This window comes from Rhinolophus ferrumequinum, chromosome 16, assembly GCF_004115265.2.
Source record: "Rhinolophus ferrumequinum isolate MPI-CBG mRhiFer1 chromosome 16, mRhiFer1_v1.p, whole genome shotgun sequence".
NCBI classification, from domain to species: domain Eukaryota; kingdom Metazoa; phylum Chordata; class Mammalia; order Chiroptera; family Rhinolophidae; genus Rhinolophus; species Rhinolophus ferrumequinum.
The window spans coordinates 43,506,354-43,523,424 of NC_046299.1; the positions used below are offsets into that span (position 1 = coordinate 43,506,354).

General features: G+C 35.9%; 1 non-coding gene across 1 annotated transcript; it reads left to right on the forward strand.

Moving 5' to 3' along the window:
• Window positions 1-269: 269 nt before the first annotated feature.
• LOC117036491 (U6 spliceosomal RNA) lies at window positions 270-377 on the forward strand. Its single transcript, XR_004425386.1, has one exon. It is a non-coding gene; the product is annotated as a U6 spliceosomal RNA (small nuclear RNA).
• The last annotated feature ends 16,694 nt before the right edge of the window (window positions 378-17,071 follow it).

The following is a 17,071-nucleotide window of genomic DNA, read 5'->3' on the forward strand; positions in this document are numbered from 1 at the left end:
AGTGAATCACAATGAGTGAAGTTTATTTGGATGTTGATTCAAGCAAACTGTTAAAAATTAGTATATTTATGAGACGGTGGGAGTATTAAACACTGACTGTATATTGGCTGATATTAACTAATTATTATCAAACGTTTTAGGTATGATAATGATAGTGTGGTTTTTTAGAGATACATCTTTTTAGAGATACATCTTTAGAGATACATACTGAAATATTTGTGGATTAAATGGTATGAGGTCTGAGATTTGTTTCAAAATTACATGGGAGGGTGCTCGCTTCGGCAGCACATATACTAAAAATTGGAACAATACAGAGAAGATTAGCATGGCCCCTGCGCAAGGATGACACGCAAATTCGTGAAGCATTCCATATTTTTGAACACACAGTGTGATTTATGGATGATGTGATACAGAATTGCACAACTGAAATCTATGTAATTCTACTAACAATTGTCACCCCAATAAATTAAAAATAAATTAAAAAAAAAAAAAAGAACAGTTAAAAAAAAAGGAAAGGCGGAATTTAAAAAAAAAATTACATGGGAGGAATGAATTGAGTGGGCTATAGTTGAAATATGATAGGCTATGAGTTTAAGATTCTTGGAGCTGAGTGATGGGTCAAAGATTTATTGAAATGTTCAATTATACAAAGTATTTTTTTTTTTTTATGATCTAAATCACTGAATCCTAGTGAAGAGCTCTTTCCATCACTCCATTAAATTGGTCATTGGAAAAAAACAAGCAAAATTCTAGAATTTTCTACATTTTTTTTTTTTTATTCGAAAAAGGTTCCCAAAACAAGGAACAAAGGCAGCAGTTAAAAAAAAAAATCTCAGCTCTTGGAGTTCATGACCTCTGTTTTCTCATCTGACTTTGCCAAGAACTTCCTGTGTAGTCTTGGGCAAGTTTAGATTTTTCTGACTTGATTTGGTCCCTCTCCAAAAGTGGTCAGAGATCAAGGTCCACATTATGGTTTATTGGCAGCAGTTTCAGCTGAGGAGGCCTCCAACGTTTGCATAAAGATGATGCATTAAATGAGGTTGTTTTAGAAGAAAAATAAATCAGCTTTTAAATATTAATATACTAGATTGCACAACAAATATAAAACAAAAAACTTTCACAGAGGAAAAAAAAGATGCTTTATATGAAAGACTGTTATTGACCAAAACTTTATAAATAACAATTTTATTGACTCAAAATAGTAGGACTGTTTTTCACTTTAATATAAAATCTCATGGTTGGGGTCCTCTATAACTATTCTCTTTTCTTTTCACAGTATTCCTTTTTGCTTGTTATTTAAAATATGATAATATTAATGCTTTCTATACGGACTCTGATTTATAGGTTACTTTAATTTCTTGTATAAAGGGCTGCTGTTACTTAGATTTGAGATGTTTTTAATGCCAATATCCATAGACAGCTTTGCAAACAAATGAAAAATGAAGATCAGTTGATGTTGAATCATAGATATTTTATTATTGGTCTGTCTTGTCCCAGAAATAAATGAGGTGGTAAAGTAAATGGAATCAACTTTCTCTTTTAAGTACCTGGCATTAATTGTTTTCAACTCCCGGCATCTAATTGAGGATACTTTGTCAGACAGAGAGGTTCATCCTAGAATTCTCAGTAGCTTATATAACAACTAGACAATATACTTTGGTACAGTGGTCCTCTCTCCATACTAATCCTCTTTCATACATTTGGACAGACATGCTTTCTCAACCACAAACATATGCCTACTCTAATTTTATTCCCATATCTATAATTTGAGATACAATTATTTTGCCCAAGATATACTTATTCATCTGTTTCATATTTAGATAGTCTCCTTTAGTGTAAGCTTTAAAATGCTGCCATGGCTAGTGGACATTTTTTTAAAATAAAGAGAAAAGTGCATGCCAGGTAATTATAAAATGGAGCTATTACATATTCTATAAGAGGAAGGAAAAAGAGGAAGGGAGAGAGTTAAAGGCAAAATGGACACACCAGAAAGTTTTGAAATTTCCACAACTCACAGAGATTAATGGTGACTCATGAGTTGAAATTCTTGCTCTCGGATATTGAGAGGAAATGCTGATATCTAAACAAAATGTAGACTATAAATCTTGTGTTAAAAAATAAGAAAATGATAAAAAGCACAATGATAATGTGTACGTATGTATGTGAAAAGGATCCTTCAGAAATTTTCAAAACTAGCTGTCATTAGTCAACAGATTTTCTATTGGGTCTGCCATATATGTGCAGAGAGATAAGTATTAGAATGGATCTGGGATTATAAATGTAGTCTTAGAAGTTCATAACTAAATTTGGAATTTACTGCCCAAACATTCTTTATATGTTCTCTATTTATACCCTTTTCAAAAATGGGCTCACAAAGCATTATTACAAGAAAGATGGCTTACCTACCCTCTAAATTCTAGGATGCAATTGCTGAACTTAGCTATTCTGAAATTTGAATACTTATTTTTTAATTTACACACTACCAAAGAGTCCTGCATTTCTAAAAGTTTTATTGAGAATCTTAGCTATTCCAATAATGACATTCAAATATTTACTGCAATTTTTAATAATATATTTTAGGAACTACACTGTAAAACATTCTTAAACAATTTTAGGAAGTTGTATGATTTTAACTAAAATAGAGCCAGATTATGGATTTGTAGTTATCGTGTGGCAGAGACTGGCTAAATGCTCACCAATCCTGTTTCCTCTTCCTGGGTACATACGAAGACACATGTCCCAGTCCTAGTTGCAGTTAGGTTGGTTTTATTTGATTAGATTCTGGCCACTGAAGGAGCTGTCTATAAAACATCCTGGGTGATCCTCCTTCCTCTCTCTCTTTGCTTGATGGATGAGTGGTGACCAAGCAGAACAACCTATGGAGGCACTAGGGGATAGCAGAGCATAGTACAGAAGTAGCCCAAATCTCTGAGTCACTGTATGGAGGACAGCCTCCAAGGAGAGCTTCCTGATCTGTATTGGGCAGGGAGGTGAGAAACAATGAAATTTTTAACTATGTGGAATCCTTTTACAATATATATGTATGTCAAATAACCATGATGTCCACTTAAATATCTTACAATTTTATTAATCAGTTGTACCTCAGTAAAACTGAAGTAAAACAAAACAAAAAAAAGAAAAAAATTATTGTTAAGCCACTGAGACTTGGGGGTGTGCATATTAATAGCGGCTAATATTGATTACCACGAAGGACAGCACTGCAGGTATCTGGTATTCCGTTTTTCATTTTATTGACTAAAAGTCACTGTGCTCAGTATCTTGTCTCTGTTTCTTATATCTTGGTCTGAACTTCTTACCCACTCCTAGACCTCTGATGTTGACCCTGGGCCCCATATCACATAAACCATTATATTATGCTTCCAAAGACAGCCCACTTCCTGATCCTAGGTTTGAAGAGCTCGCAGAGGGCTTGTCCATTCTGCAGGTAATAAATGCATCTATTCAAATAAAATTAATTTCTTCTGGAACAATAAAACAATTTTTTATGATAAGATGCTTTACATTTTGGCAATACCCTCATATACATGAGGGTATTGCCAAAATACCCTCATATATCTATCTATCTATCTATCTATCTATCTATCTATCTATATTATTATTATTTATATATATATTAAAATATATATATATATTTTATTTATATATATATTATATATATGCATATTGCATATAATATATATATATATAAAATCATCATCATTCTTTTTTTTGCATATTCTTATTTTTCAACCTAAGATTCATTGTTGCATTTTGTTTGTCTATCAGAATTTCAGAGCAGGGAAATTTTGCCCATCATGTATCATTAATTTTAGGCTGTAGAAGTTTTAAAACTTTCTGATGTGTCCATTTTGCTTTCACTACTTCCTTCTGTGAAGTGTATAAATAGCTCTATTTTATAATTACCTGGTGTGTATTTCTCTCTCTATGTTAAAAATGTTTCTGTATTGGGAAAAACCAAGTTCTCTTCCTGTGCTTCTCCTTTACTCTCACACTGTTCCTACTCTCACAACACTTTGACAACAGAAGTGTGGGGTTTTTCCTGCACCAAGCAATTCTGCAACACCAACTGGGTGTCCCACTATTTAATTCAAGTCTGACACTATCTACCTGGAGAAAGAGTCAGATCCCATAGGTGCAGGCCTCAGTCCCACAAGACTGCCCCACCCTTTAAGATTCTATTCGCAGGTCCAGGTTATCACATGTGCTTCTGACCAATCAGCTATAAATCAGAGGTTCCCACGACCTCATCCTTGGGTTTGATTAATTTGCCACCGCAGTTCACAGAACTCAGGGAAAAAGTTTACTTACTATTTACCAGTTTATTATAAAATTACATGATAACGGATATAGATGAACATCCAGATGGAAGAGAAGTGTAGGGCAAAGTTTGTGGGAAGGGTGCAGAAGTTCCATGTCCTCTCTGGGCACCTCCATGAGTGCACTAATCTGGTAGCTCTCTGCACCCCACACCGCTGGGATTTTTATGGAGGCTTCACCACATAGGCATGACCAATCATTAACTCCATTTTCAGCCGCTCTCCCAATTCCAGAGAATGGGGGGTGGGGCTGAAAATTCCAAACCTCTAATTCTGACTTGGTCTTTCATGTGACCAGCCCCCTTCTAGGCACCTACCCAGAGTCACCTCATTAGAACAAAAGACACTGGTATCACCTAGGAAGTCCCAAGGGATCGGGAAGCCCTGTGCCAGGCACTGAGGCACAGATCCATGTAGATATTTTCTATTATCTTAGAATTTCTAATATCCATGATAGCATTTTGTATTCTGCTTCCCCACCCCCAATCTCATCAAAGAGGGTGCTGGATTCACCAGCTGTCCCCTCTCTGCCCAGCACAGCCTGATTAAGGAGCAGCACTGGTGGCATGTGCCTGGAAAAGCCCAAGGCCCTCATCTTCTCCACCTGGCAATTTTCAAAACCTCAACAGCAACTCTGGGCTCTTCCCCATCTCCACCACTGCCAATCCATTGGCAAACTTACCTACAAATCCTGTTATCCTTGAAGCTGTATTGTGTTCAGTCTTTCTCTAACCAAGTTCAGCAGGATCTCAAAATCAACCTAGTTTTTATACTCCTGAATTTTCCTCACTCAGGAAAGTCCTCATTTAGCCTAAATGCACAGTTTTGACCTTACCAATTACCTTCTGGGACTAGAGCAGATTCTACTTGGTGGTTAGGACAAGTATAGGGATTCTCCCAGGGCCCAAACCCAACCCAGATCTGAGACCTGCCCGGGATCCTAGCAGAAGTCTAAAACAGAGATTCCCAAAGTACAGAATGCATTAGAATCACTGAGGAGCTACATAAAAGCAGATTCCTGAACCTAAAATCTTCAGAGATTTTAATCCAAAAGGTTTTGGGTGGGTCTGTTTCTGTGAAACTCCTCAGAAATATCTGTTACTGATGATGCAAGGACCAAACTTTAAGAAATGTAGATGGGTGATATCAGATATCAAGTGAAACATTAAGATGCCTTGAGAAAAATGTTACTTTGTGTCAAAACAAAGTTTATCAAAATAGCATTATGACAGGTTGGCCTTTGCCACTTGAAGACATTCTCAGGATTTTGATGCTTGCTCCCTCCGTTTCATACAGCTCTTTGAATCTCCTTCCTTATTGACTCTTGACTTTGGCTTGGGACTTCAGAGCCATGACTCATGTCTTTTGTTATGTTAGCTTTGCCTCTCCATGTCTGTTTCTATCCCTACATTGTGCTAGAAAATCATCCCAAGTTTCAGGTCTTGAGGTGTATGGTTCAAATGACTCCAATATCTAGTTCTATTCCTCTTCTAGGCACAACTGACACAGTACTTCTCACCCCCTTGTGTTAGAAGGAGCCGTGAGATTAATTCTGGCTAATAAAATATGAGCAGAAGTAACACATGTGGGACTTTCCAGTCTCTCCCTTTCCTTCCACCACTTCTTCCTGGACTCACGTTCCAGAAGAAGCTGATGGAGCCATAATCTGCCTGAGTCTTTCAGTGACTGTGTGGAAGGAACAGTTTTTGCTGATTTGCATGGAGTATGTAGTGTGAGCAAGAAATAAGCTTGTGTTGGGTTAATCCTCTGAGATTTTGGGGTGGTTTGTTATCACAGAAAAACCAAATCTATTCTGACTCCTATGAAGTGGAATTATGCTTTAATGAAATTTCGCCAAGGCCACCTATTCTTGTTTACTTAGTTGATAACTGCTGATTGCCTTAGAGAATTCAGTTCAGACTGACACTGGCAATGTAATAAATGATCTTTATTTAGCAATAATGGTTGGATGAGCACCTGATAAATGTATTTAAGTAAATATATCTTTACTTTGAAACAAATGTTCAGGGCTATCTCCTCCTGACCATTTAGACTGTGAGCATTTTAATCTGACTAGCAGAAAGCTGATGAATTATTGAGCAATTATCTTTTAACATATTTCGAACATTCAGATTTGAGATCAAACACCCATTATTGGACTGACTTTAATGCAGAATTTTCTACATTTCTTTTGGCTGTTTGCTATTGTGTAGGCACATTGGCAATGTATCTTATAAGTTCGGAAAAACATTACAGTCTGTCCTGACAAAATATGTTAGAATGACCAAGTCACACATTTTTTCATTTAATTCCTCTAGAGGAAGCATGGAAGTTAGGGGGCAGTCACAGCTCTGAAGAGGCTTTTAAGTTTGACTTTTGTGGATTTGTATTCTGTGTGTCCTCATTAAAAACTTTCCTTGTCTATGTAAGGTAAGTTAGATTGTCTAGATTGTCCTTGTTTTACCTTTGCAAAGGTTTAGTTTAAATTGGGCAGATGGAAGAATGGCCTCTGCTGGAGAGATTGTGTCTGATTCTGGGCCCAGAGCAAGATGCAAACTGGTAATTTTCTTTTGTTTTCTATACCCCCTTCCTTGCCCCTTCCCCCTCCACCCCCCATTCCAATGGTTAGTTGCTTATGAAAGTTTTTTGTTTGTTTTGTTTTTGTGCCTAGTTGTATGCAGTCCTAGTCTGGCTGACTTTTTCGGCTCTGATCCAGGTTAGTTTAACATTGTTGACTGTCTTTCAGAGCCATCTTGGGAGATTGGTATTTTAATTAAGAACATACTGTTTAGATACTAGAAAATGTCATTTGACCCAAAATGTCTTTCCTTTCTAAACCTTCTCAACAGACTTCTCACTGAGTCCTAATCTGTCCCTAAAAATGATGGCAATCTATTTTGAGCATATTTACATTGTTGAATATGGTTTTTCTTATAGCACTCAATTAACACATTTAGGACACCATGGCTAAAATATTCTCCTAACCATAGTCTGCTAGTTCTTCCCCCTTTTTAAATTTTAGTTCGTTTATATAACTCCAAGAAAATCTTTAGCTCAGTGTGGCACATTCAAGATGAACAGAGGGTAATTACCTTTGAATATAATAGTTATTAACAACTTGTAATACTGATTATTAAGACAATTTGGGGTAACTGTGATTATTTATTAAGCTCCTGATTTGTAATCTATCAGCGTTGCCTTTCACAAGTATCTCTTGCTTCTTAATATTTAAAAATAGATAATTGTAACTCCAACGTAAAAATGGGGGGAAAGGCATGAATGATTAAGAAATTGACTGAATAACGGCGTGGGGGAAAGCTCATATTGTCTTGGTTTGGGTTCACTGGACCAGAAGAAAACCCTGTGATAAGGATTCAAGTTCAAGTGGTTTATTTAGGAGATGATCCTAGAAAATGCTGATAGGAAGTGAATAAATGAGATAGGGAAGGGAAGGAAGCCAATAAATGGTGAGGCATCAAGCCATTTCCGCTGTGGGTAAGTGGGGCTTTGTCCCACTGGGGAACTCTGAGAGTGTGGAACATTCTCCAGAGTTATCCTACCTGAGGGTATTTATCCCCCAACTTGGTTGAGGCTGTTCCTGAGGTTGTTAATTCTCTGGTACTTCCCACCCACTTGCCCTGCACACTTCCCACTGCTAGGCAACCAAAGAAACACCAGTGGGGTAAGCAGCCAGAGGCTGTAGAGGTGGATACAGAGGGCTATAGGAGGGTCTGAGAGAATCTGCTACTCATATGAAAAGATGATCAGTCTCACTAGTAATCAAATACATGCACATTTAAACAATGAAATATTATTTTGAAACGTTTTGACATAATTTCGATACATTACAGTAGAAACAATTTTTTTCCCCTAAAAGGGAGGATGTTGGAAAACATACTACTTATAAGGATAAAAGATAGGATACAGTCTTTTTGGAAGAGCCATTTGGGGTATAAATCAAAAACCTTAAAAGTGTGTTTATTTTCAAACTGATGGTTGTCAGATGGGAAGGGGTGGGAGGGCTAGGTGAAAAAGTGAAGGGATTAAGAAATACAAATTGACAGTTACAAAACAGTCACAGGGATGCAAATTACAGCATAGGGAATATAGTAAATAATATTGTAATAACTATGTATGGAGCCAGTTGGGTACGAGACTTATTGGAGGGATCACTTCGAAAGTTACATAAATGTCTAACCACCATGCTGTGACCTGAAACTAATATAATATTGAATGTTAACTGTAATTGAAAAAAAAAAAGTGCTTCTCTTTGATCCAGGAACTCTGCTTCTAAGAATTTATTCTAAGAGGATAATTAGATTAGTATGCTCTGTTTATTGAATCATTGGGTATAAAAGTGAAATAACCAGAAAAATCTGAATGTCCAATAATAAGTGGTTGGCTAATTTCTTATTCATCTACCCAATCCATCCATCCAATGGAATACAATGGAACCACTTGAACTGATAAAGAGAAAAGATTACCTGGAAATATTTTCAAAATATACTGATAAGTGTTCAAATCAGATCTTATTTTGTTCAAATATGTATGAGTGTGTATAAAAAATTCAGGAAAGATGAAAACCAAAATGTTAAAAGCAGCTATTGCTGAATGATAGGAATACAGGTTTAAAAAAATTTTCATGTGTATTTTTGTAATGTCACTATTACTTATAGTGGTATTATAATAACTTATAACAAAATTAAAGTTATTTTTAAAAAGTGACCACATATATAATTTATGAGCTTATTATATAAAGTCTACTTAGGATGCACTAAATGATTCATTAAAAATGCCAGTTGTATAAAAATAAATGTAGAAGAATAATTTGTTTATGAAAGCTACCTCTGTGAGCTGAAAAACATAAGACACACATCAATCTAATCTTAGAGAAGTTTTATTTTTGTAACATTAAAGTCACTTGATTTTTTTCTAGAAAAATGCCATATTGCACCATCTCTTTTCTCTACACAAAAATATAATTTATCCATAGTACTTTTGTTTTGAGTTATAGCTCATGTAGTTTTGTAACTTGGAGGAAAAACTTATCATAAGAAAACAAAAATAGAAGTAGATCATGTTTAAAAGTTCATGTATATCCTATAGCTAGAGATGTGGAATAGCAACTGAGAGAATGCTTTCTCATAAGATCAAAAGTCCGTAGAAATAATGATGACTAAAGCGTTATGCCACTTTATGCCCTAAAATCATTATTATATACATTATATAATTTGTTTCTCATCAAAACCTCTTTGAGGTTAGCACATTATTATCCCTGTATCATGGATGAAGTCCCTGAAGTCTAAGAAGTTTTAACTAATATTTTTCTACCTCAGCTAAAAAAAAAAAAAAAAAAAAAGCATCCATTTTAGAAATCAGAGATTTCTCTGGTTCTTAAGTTGATGATTTTCTTCCAAGACTGCACACAGGATCTGGAGTCACAAGGCCCGGATGTTTTCCCAGGCTCCATTAGCTGGGTTTTGTGTGAGCCCATGTTCTATCATTGGAAATATAAGAACAGTAATATGTATAGATTAGGGTATTTATTCACAAAATGTAGTGTGCATCAGAATCATTTGGAGGGTTTGTTTCCTTGTTTGAATTGGGATATAATTAACATATAATATTGTATAAGTTTAAGGCTACAATGTATTGATTTGATAATTAGAGTGCTTCTTACAGCACAGATTGTTGGGCCCCAGCCCCACAGTTTCTAAATCAGCAGATCTGGGGTGGGGTCTGAGAACGTGCATTTTTAACAAGGTCTCAGAAGCTGCTGCTGCTCCCGGGAGAGACCACTGTTTGAGAACCGCTGGCTTAGGATCTATTAACTATTCCCCGTACTGAGAGTTGGTTCTATGTATCTGTGCACGACATTCCGATCACAATTTAGATTATAAATTGTGTGTATGTGTATACACACATATGTACGTAATATATATGTGGGTTATTTTCTGTTGATATAGGTCTGTCTTTTATGTTATTTTTAACTGTCAGGTTTTCCCCAAATTATTGAAGTCTTTGCTATGTGGTGCTCTTTGTACTGGAATTATGAATAAATCTAATATGAAATGGGTGAGAATAGTGCTTATAGTCAGCATTTTGGTTAAATAAATGTAAGCTAAAGACAAACTTTCACTGTCTTTAGAAGTTAAGAAAATAATGTCTGAGTTGCCCACTCAAAATTGCACATTGTATCCTCTCAGGACTACTTTTTACCAGATTCTCTATATCATAAAGAGTGCGAGGTGAAGTATCACTGTTATGGAAACAGAAAACAAATCAGAGAGACTTAAGTATGTGCTGCTTATTTGTTCCTTTCTTTCTCCAGCTACCCTTGGAACTTGAAAGTAATTGCACAATTTCCCTATGCTGGAAGAAATCTGAGTATCTGGGTCACGTGGGTCTAAGAAGGGCCATATAGGAGAACTGAGGTTTATTAAGCACCTTCCCCATTCCTGGCACTGTGTTAAAATTGCTAGGGAATAGCAGTGACTCATATCTAGTCCTCAAGGAACTGATAATTTAGACAAGTAATCAGAAAATTATAATATTGTGTGATAAGCAGTATGATACTTTCTAACTATGAATCACATGGTTCAAAGTCGAACTTTTGTTTGTCCTCAGTGCACCTTGCTCAAGTTTCAAGAGAATCTCATTTTAGCAAGTTCAGGAGAGTCATATTTTATCCATGCAATTCATTAACTTTTGTATCTTTTTAGCATTTATACCTTTTTCAGACTAATGGTACTGAGTTTTTAAATATTTTTAAATATGAAAATAAACAATAACTGCTGTTTGTAATCTTAAAGTATACTAAATGGGCTTCACCAACTGAATAGAAAATCTTAGGATTGATGTGTTTTGTCTTTCGAGGCCGTTGTCCTCAGTGATAGGTGAAACTGACTGTTGAGGTTCAGTAGTTAGCCCCCAGGCTAAATAGCTGCAGGCTGAGGGCCCACAATATTTCAGATTTAGATTAAAAACTATTAATAGAAACTTCTGAAGCAAGAGAATCAGGAGAGAACATCCTGAACCTTAGGGAGCTCTATAAACTCTTTCTTGACAATAGGAGACACTTATTAGCTAATGTGCCTTCTTTATTTCTAATCATGGAGACCATTTAGCTATTTGAGCCTTCTGTTATTTCATTTTTGCAATGACATATGTTCTTTGTTTAGCTTCATTCTCTCTCAGGAGGCTTTGGTTTGAAATAGCTAGAGAAGGGGATTTCATGTCTTGCACCTATCTAATTTAGAATTGCCCTTTCATTTCTCACAGTAGTTTTTAGCATAATACGTTAATCAAAGTTGTCTCATTTATTTCCTCTTCTTATTTCTCTGTTTTCACATGATTGTTTTCTATCTTTTGCACAAACTGCCAAATAAAAGTCCTATAAAAACCATATTATTTAGACCAATTCAAATAATAAAAATGTTAGGACAATATGGTATTTATTTCTAGGCTTTCTGTATTAAAAATAATACCTCAGATTTGTGTTACAACTGTTGCAGATATTTGTCTTCCTTTTATTCACAGGAGGGAGAAACATTTATTACATTCCCAGTTTCATACATGGAAAATGAATGATTTGTCTAGAGTTTCAAAGTTAGTGAATGGCAGAGAGACGAGACAAAAGCTCCGGGTTTCTTGATTCTCATTCTACTGTCCTTTGCAGCAGATTTTGTTGCTGTTATTCTAAGAACATGCTTTTATAACATAATAATGGCCATTTAAAAGAAGCATTGGTTATATCATTGGCTATAGGTTGGGTTTTATTCTTTGCAGAAGCTTTACATACGTTTTTCTCTAACAATTTCAAATGCGTTTTGGCTTTATTTTTAGGTTTGCTTAGAAAATTGCTGATGGCGTGAAATTCTATACAGTGTTAGGTTACCGCATCATGACTGGCTCACCTTGGCAGATGTATATACCTTTGGAGTTTTACCCTTCACACTCTTTTTAGGTTGTTGAAATATTAATACTGAGCAAACCAAAGCTTGTATGTATTTTCCCAGGGGTTGATTATTATCTTTTACCAACAAAGGATGATGTGGAAAATTTGAACTTGGCATATCGTCGGGGCATTCATGTTACATTTGAAGCATGGAAAAAAGGTGGTTCAAGTCAAGGACTTTCCTACCCATCATCCTTTCCTACCACAGGCCCTGTGAATTACAATCTTTACTCCTTTGGGATAAGCGTTCTACTGCTACCGTTAAAAAAAAACAAACATTAAACATTATCCAGTAAGGATGATGGGTAAAAATAATAGACAGTTAAGATTTTTGTATTAATTTAGCACATTAAATTTCAGCTCCTGGGTGGGCTTTGAGGTTGAGGAGGTTGAATAGGAATGAAATCTACAATTGAGAGGCTAGAAGCATCGTAAATCCACTGGGCATTTGGGAGTTGAGAAAGCTAAAAGAAAACTAGAAGTCAGGAGTAAGCCACAGACAAACACTCCCACTTTAGTCTGTTATTCACAGGGCAAACAATTTGTGAAATGAGAAATGAATCCAAAAGAAGCTATCACGAAGAGTTAAAGTAGATTGTTTTTTAACCTAGCAGAGCTGACAGGTTGTAACTGATTTTATTTTAAAGCACAGATAGTCTATTAGTTCATGTCATCATGGTGTGTGAAGATATTAAATAGTTGATGATGAAATGTGAGACTATTTAATACATAAGAAATCATGCTTTTATCAGAATGAATAATTGTAAATAAACCTTGGTAAAATAGAATCCCATACTTTCCCTCCCCAATGCAGCTTCTTCTATTCCATCTAAAGAATATAAGTACTACTACTTCAGTTCATTTTAATTCATACATTTTGGGGATGTCCACTTTGTGCTGGAGCACCAGGGCTTCAGAAACAGGAAGCAACAGCTACTGCCCAAATGTAGGAGAGACATCCAGTGTCTCAGAAAGGAGACTACAACTGCAAAGATAGTGAGCAACCTCTTCCAGAGAGAGATACAAAGCACAAGGGTAACATTCCTTTGGTTTAATTTGTGAAGAAAATAGTCTCAGTGTTTGCTACTTCCATAGTATACATTAAAAAGAAAAAAAAGAACTTGCAAGATATAGGTGTATTTCACCAATAAGCACCAGACAATATGCTCAATGTTGTTGTTGTTGATTATTATTATTATTATTCAGGAAATGTACATTTAAATAGCAAGATACCAGCACTCATTCACTAGAATGGCTAAAATTAAAAAAAAAGCCATAAAACCAAGTGCTGGTAAAGATGCGAAGCATCTGGAAAACTCATATATTTATCATATGACCCAGAAAATTCCACTCCAAGACTTACACATAAATGTTCCTACTAACTTTATTTATGACAGCCCAAACTGTAAACATCAAATGTTTATCAACAGGTAAAAGGATGAAAAAATGTCGGTATATCTTCATTCAGTATTATACTTCACTCAGTATAATACTTAGCAGTAAAAAGGAATTAAATATTTGTACATGCAAAAAAAAAAAAAGGATAGATCTCAAAAACATGCCAAACTAATAAAGTTAAGCACAAAAGAGTGTCTACCATATGATTCTATTTATCTGAAGTAACAAGTATAGTCAAAACTAATCTTTAATGGTAAAAAGCAGATCAATGGTTTCCTGGGGCTAACTGTGGGAGTTATGGGGGGATTGACTGCAAAAGAGCTCAGGGAAATTTCCTGAGATGAGGAAAATATTGTATATTTTAACTGGGGTGAGGATACATGGGTATATATGTTTGTCAAAATAATACATATTGTTGTATAAAAATTATGACTTAATCAAATTAATTTAAAAAGAAAAATACTCATATCTTTATTATGATTTATGCACTCAAGTTATTTTTCACAAGATAACTCTCATAGAGGATCCAAATTAGTCTCAACATGGTGCCCAGAAGTAAAATAGGGAACTTTTAGGGGTTAATGAAAAGTAGGCCACTGATATTGGGGGAAAATGTTCTAACCACTGCTATGAGGTGATTCTTTCTCAGTCAAGCGTGGGATAAGTGTGCTGACTCTGGATTTAGGCTGTCAGGGTTTGAATGTAGCTCACCATCTGCTGGCTGAGTGACCTTGGAAGAGTTACTTAATTTCTCGATGCATCAATTTTCTCAAGTATAAAATAGGGATAACAATATCTATGTTGTAGTGCGTGCAAAGATTAAATGAGACAGCATATGAAAGGAGCCTAGGATGTAGAAAATGCTTCATAATTACTAGCTATTATTTCTGGTTTCACCCCTTAAAGAAACATGAAAGTCGAGAATCAGAAGAACGCAGGCAGGAGCCAGTCTATGTGGATATATATCTGTTTTTGCCCTGGGTTTTGTTTTTCCTTCATAATCTACATAAAGTTCTCATGAAAGAAATACTGTTCTCTGTTTCTAGGAGAAGGATGGAGGTTGCATATATTGGGCTGAACCTGAGAGACTGAACTAGAGAAGGCGCAAGGCTGAGTTTTATAGCATTCTCAACTTGTCCCAATGGTTTGGAGAAGATGAATTTAATGGCAGGCAGCTGCTATCCAACCAGTTATTCACCCTCCTGTCTTTACCACAGCAGGTGATTCTGGACCATACCAGGTAAAAATAAAGCCTTGCGAAATGTTACCTCAGGCCCACATTTAAAATCACAAATCGAGGATCTGTGCATCATCTCGCATTCTGGTTTCAGATTCCAGCATTATATTTAACCTCAAACTATCCAATATTTAAGATCTATTAACACAATCAGTAAAGAATGGTGTGTGTTTAAGGATGTGTTGCTGCTGCTAAGTTTAAAAATGTGTCTGAGGTGTGGAATCTTTCTCTGCTTGTCCTATTTGCTTTTTACTTATGCATTTACAAATTCTGTTTAGATTCTTGAAGTGAAAGTGAGTAAGTGGATTTTAAATTTTTTCTGTGGAAAAAAAGGATAAGTGAAAACATTCTGGAAGATTCATTTATTTATTCAGAAATATTTTCCGAGTAACTCCGGTTGTGTGTGTGTGTGTGTGTGTGTGTGTGTGTGTGTGTGTGTGTTAGACATTTTATGGATTTACTTGGCTGAATTTTAAAACTCTGGGATATGAAAACTATCTGATTATTTTCTTTGCTTTGAAAAAACTGGCTGAGTCCTCAATTCTTGAAATCTTAAAATGAATGCATAATTACCTTATAAGCTATTGTGCACATTAGCTTGTGAAGGAAAAAAGGCAGGGAGCTAACTTTGCTTAAATGGAATGAACTTTCACAATTGAATCCTTTTTTGGGTATGTGCTTCCTGAATCCCTAAGATGGCTGTGTTCCCAAGGCAACATGGGAAAGCAGAGGGGAAGTTGCAACACATCACCCATGAGAATGGAAATGTAAGTCTCAGTATAAAATTGAAGACATCTGTAGGAACAATGAAAACATGTGACTTAACATCTAGCGCCCCAAACCAAGTGAAACACCCAGGCAAACTGTATCTGTTAAATGTAGTATATATGTCATTAGTTAAGTGAAAATGTGAAGGAGGAGGCGGGAACTAGTCCAGATTAACCAACTATGAGAAACTGATTAAGACTTTCCCCATTTGGTCACCTATTTATGAATATACTTTTCACATTGAAATATCTAGTTGGTTGTTTCAAGCAATATTTGTGAATTTAAGTTCCTCTTTATTATGGTGTGATTGTTAGAACCACTAAGAAATTCAAATGACTTGAATACTAATCAGTAGAAAAAACAATAAACAGAATAACTGAATATTTGGGGAAGCAGTTTATCCTACTGTGAAGAAACACTAGACTGAGGTCTCTGGATACTTAGCAAAAGAACTTTGACCCAGAATCAGGAGATTTTATTGATAATTCTAGTTTGTAACTAATGTTCATGAAAAAATCACATAAACTCCCTTCATAGTGGATCTTTTCTTTTCAGGTCCATGCTTAGTTTGTATGATGTTTTACATGCCAAGAGGAATCCACAGCAATAGCATATTAAAAGCTTAAAAATAGATGCATGAGTGGGAATTAACTTAGTAAACCTGAGAAAACCAAATTCTAAACTGATACTGGGAAACGATGAGAGCCAATTGGATTTATACCACACAGTGCTGAAAAGCCTCGAAATTGGTGGCATCAGGGATGGGGTTTGTGGGGAGAAGGGAAGCAGGGGCTAAACTAAAATAGACTGAAAGCTAAAGAGGATTGGTAAGAAGCATTCAGATCCCGAGGTCTCCATCACTACCACAGCAGAACCGTGAACACTTGTTCTCTGGAGATGACGAAACAGTCTCTGAGCTGGAGAAAACCAAGCACAATTGACTAAGAGTGTGGACATCATACCTGAAAAATTTGATTAAATAAATATATGTATTGATGGCTAAAACCCCCTAGCTCTTGTCTCTCATTGAGCTCCCCAAATATTGGCAGCCAAGCCTTCTTCTGCAGGCAGGAGAACGAAAAAAAACATCTCTAGGGAATTTGACAAGTGAAGGAGAAAAAAACCTAACGATATTGCATCAGAGGTTTCCCCACAGACGGTCCAGCCAGATCACCCTGCACGGAAGCCTGTCCTCCCTTACAGGGATTCTTCACCCGTATGCTCAGAACTTCCAATAAGCTTTCCCTGCTTCACCTTTAAACACGAGCAGATAATCAAGAATAACCAGATACCTAAGGAAAATGTAGGAAATGGCAGTTATGGAGAGTTAAGATAATTTCAAGAAAACTATTTTTATCCCCTGAGACATAGGAG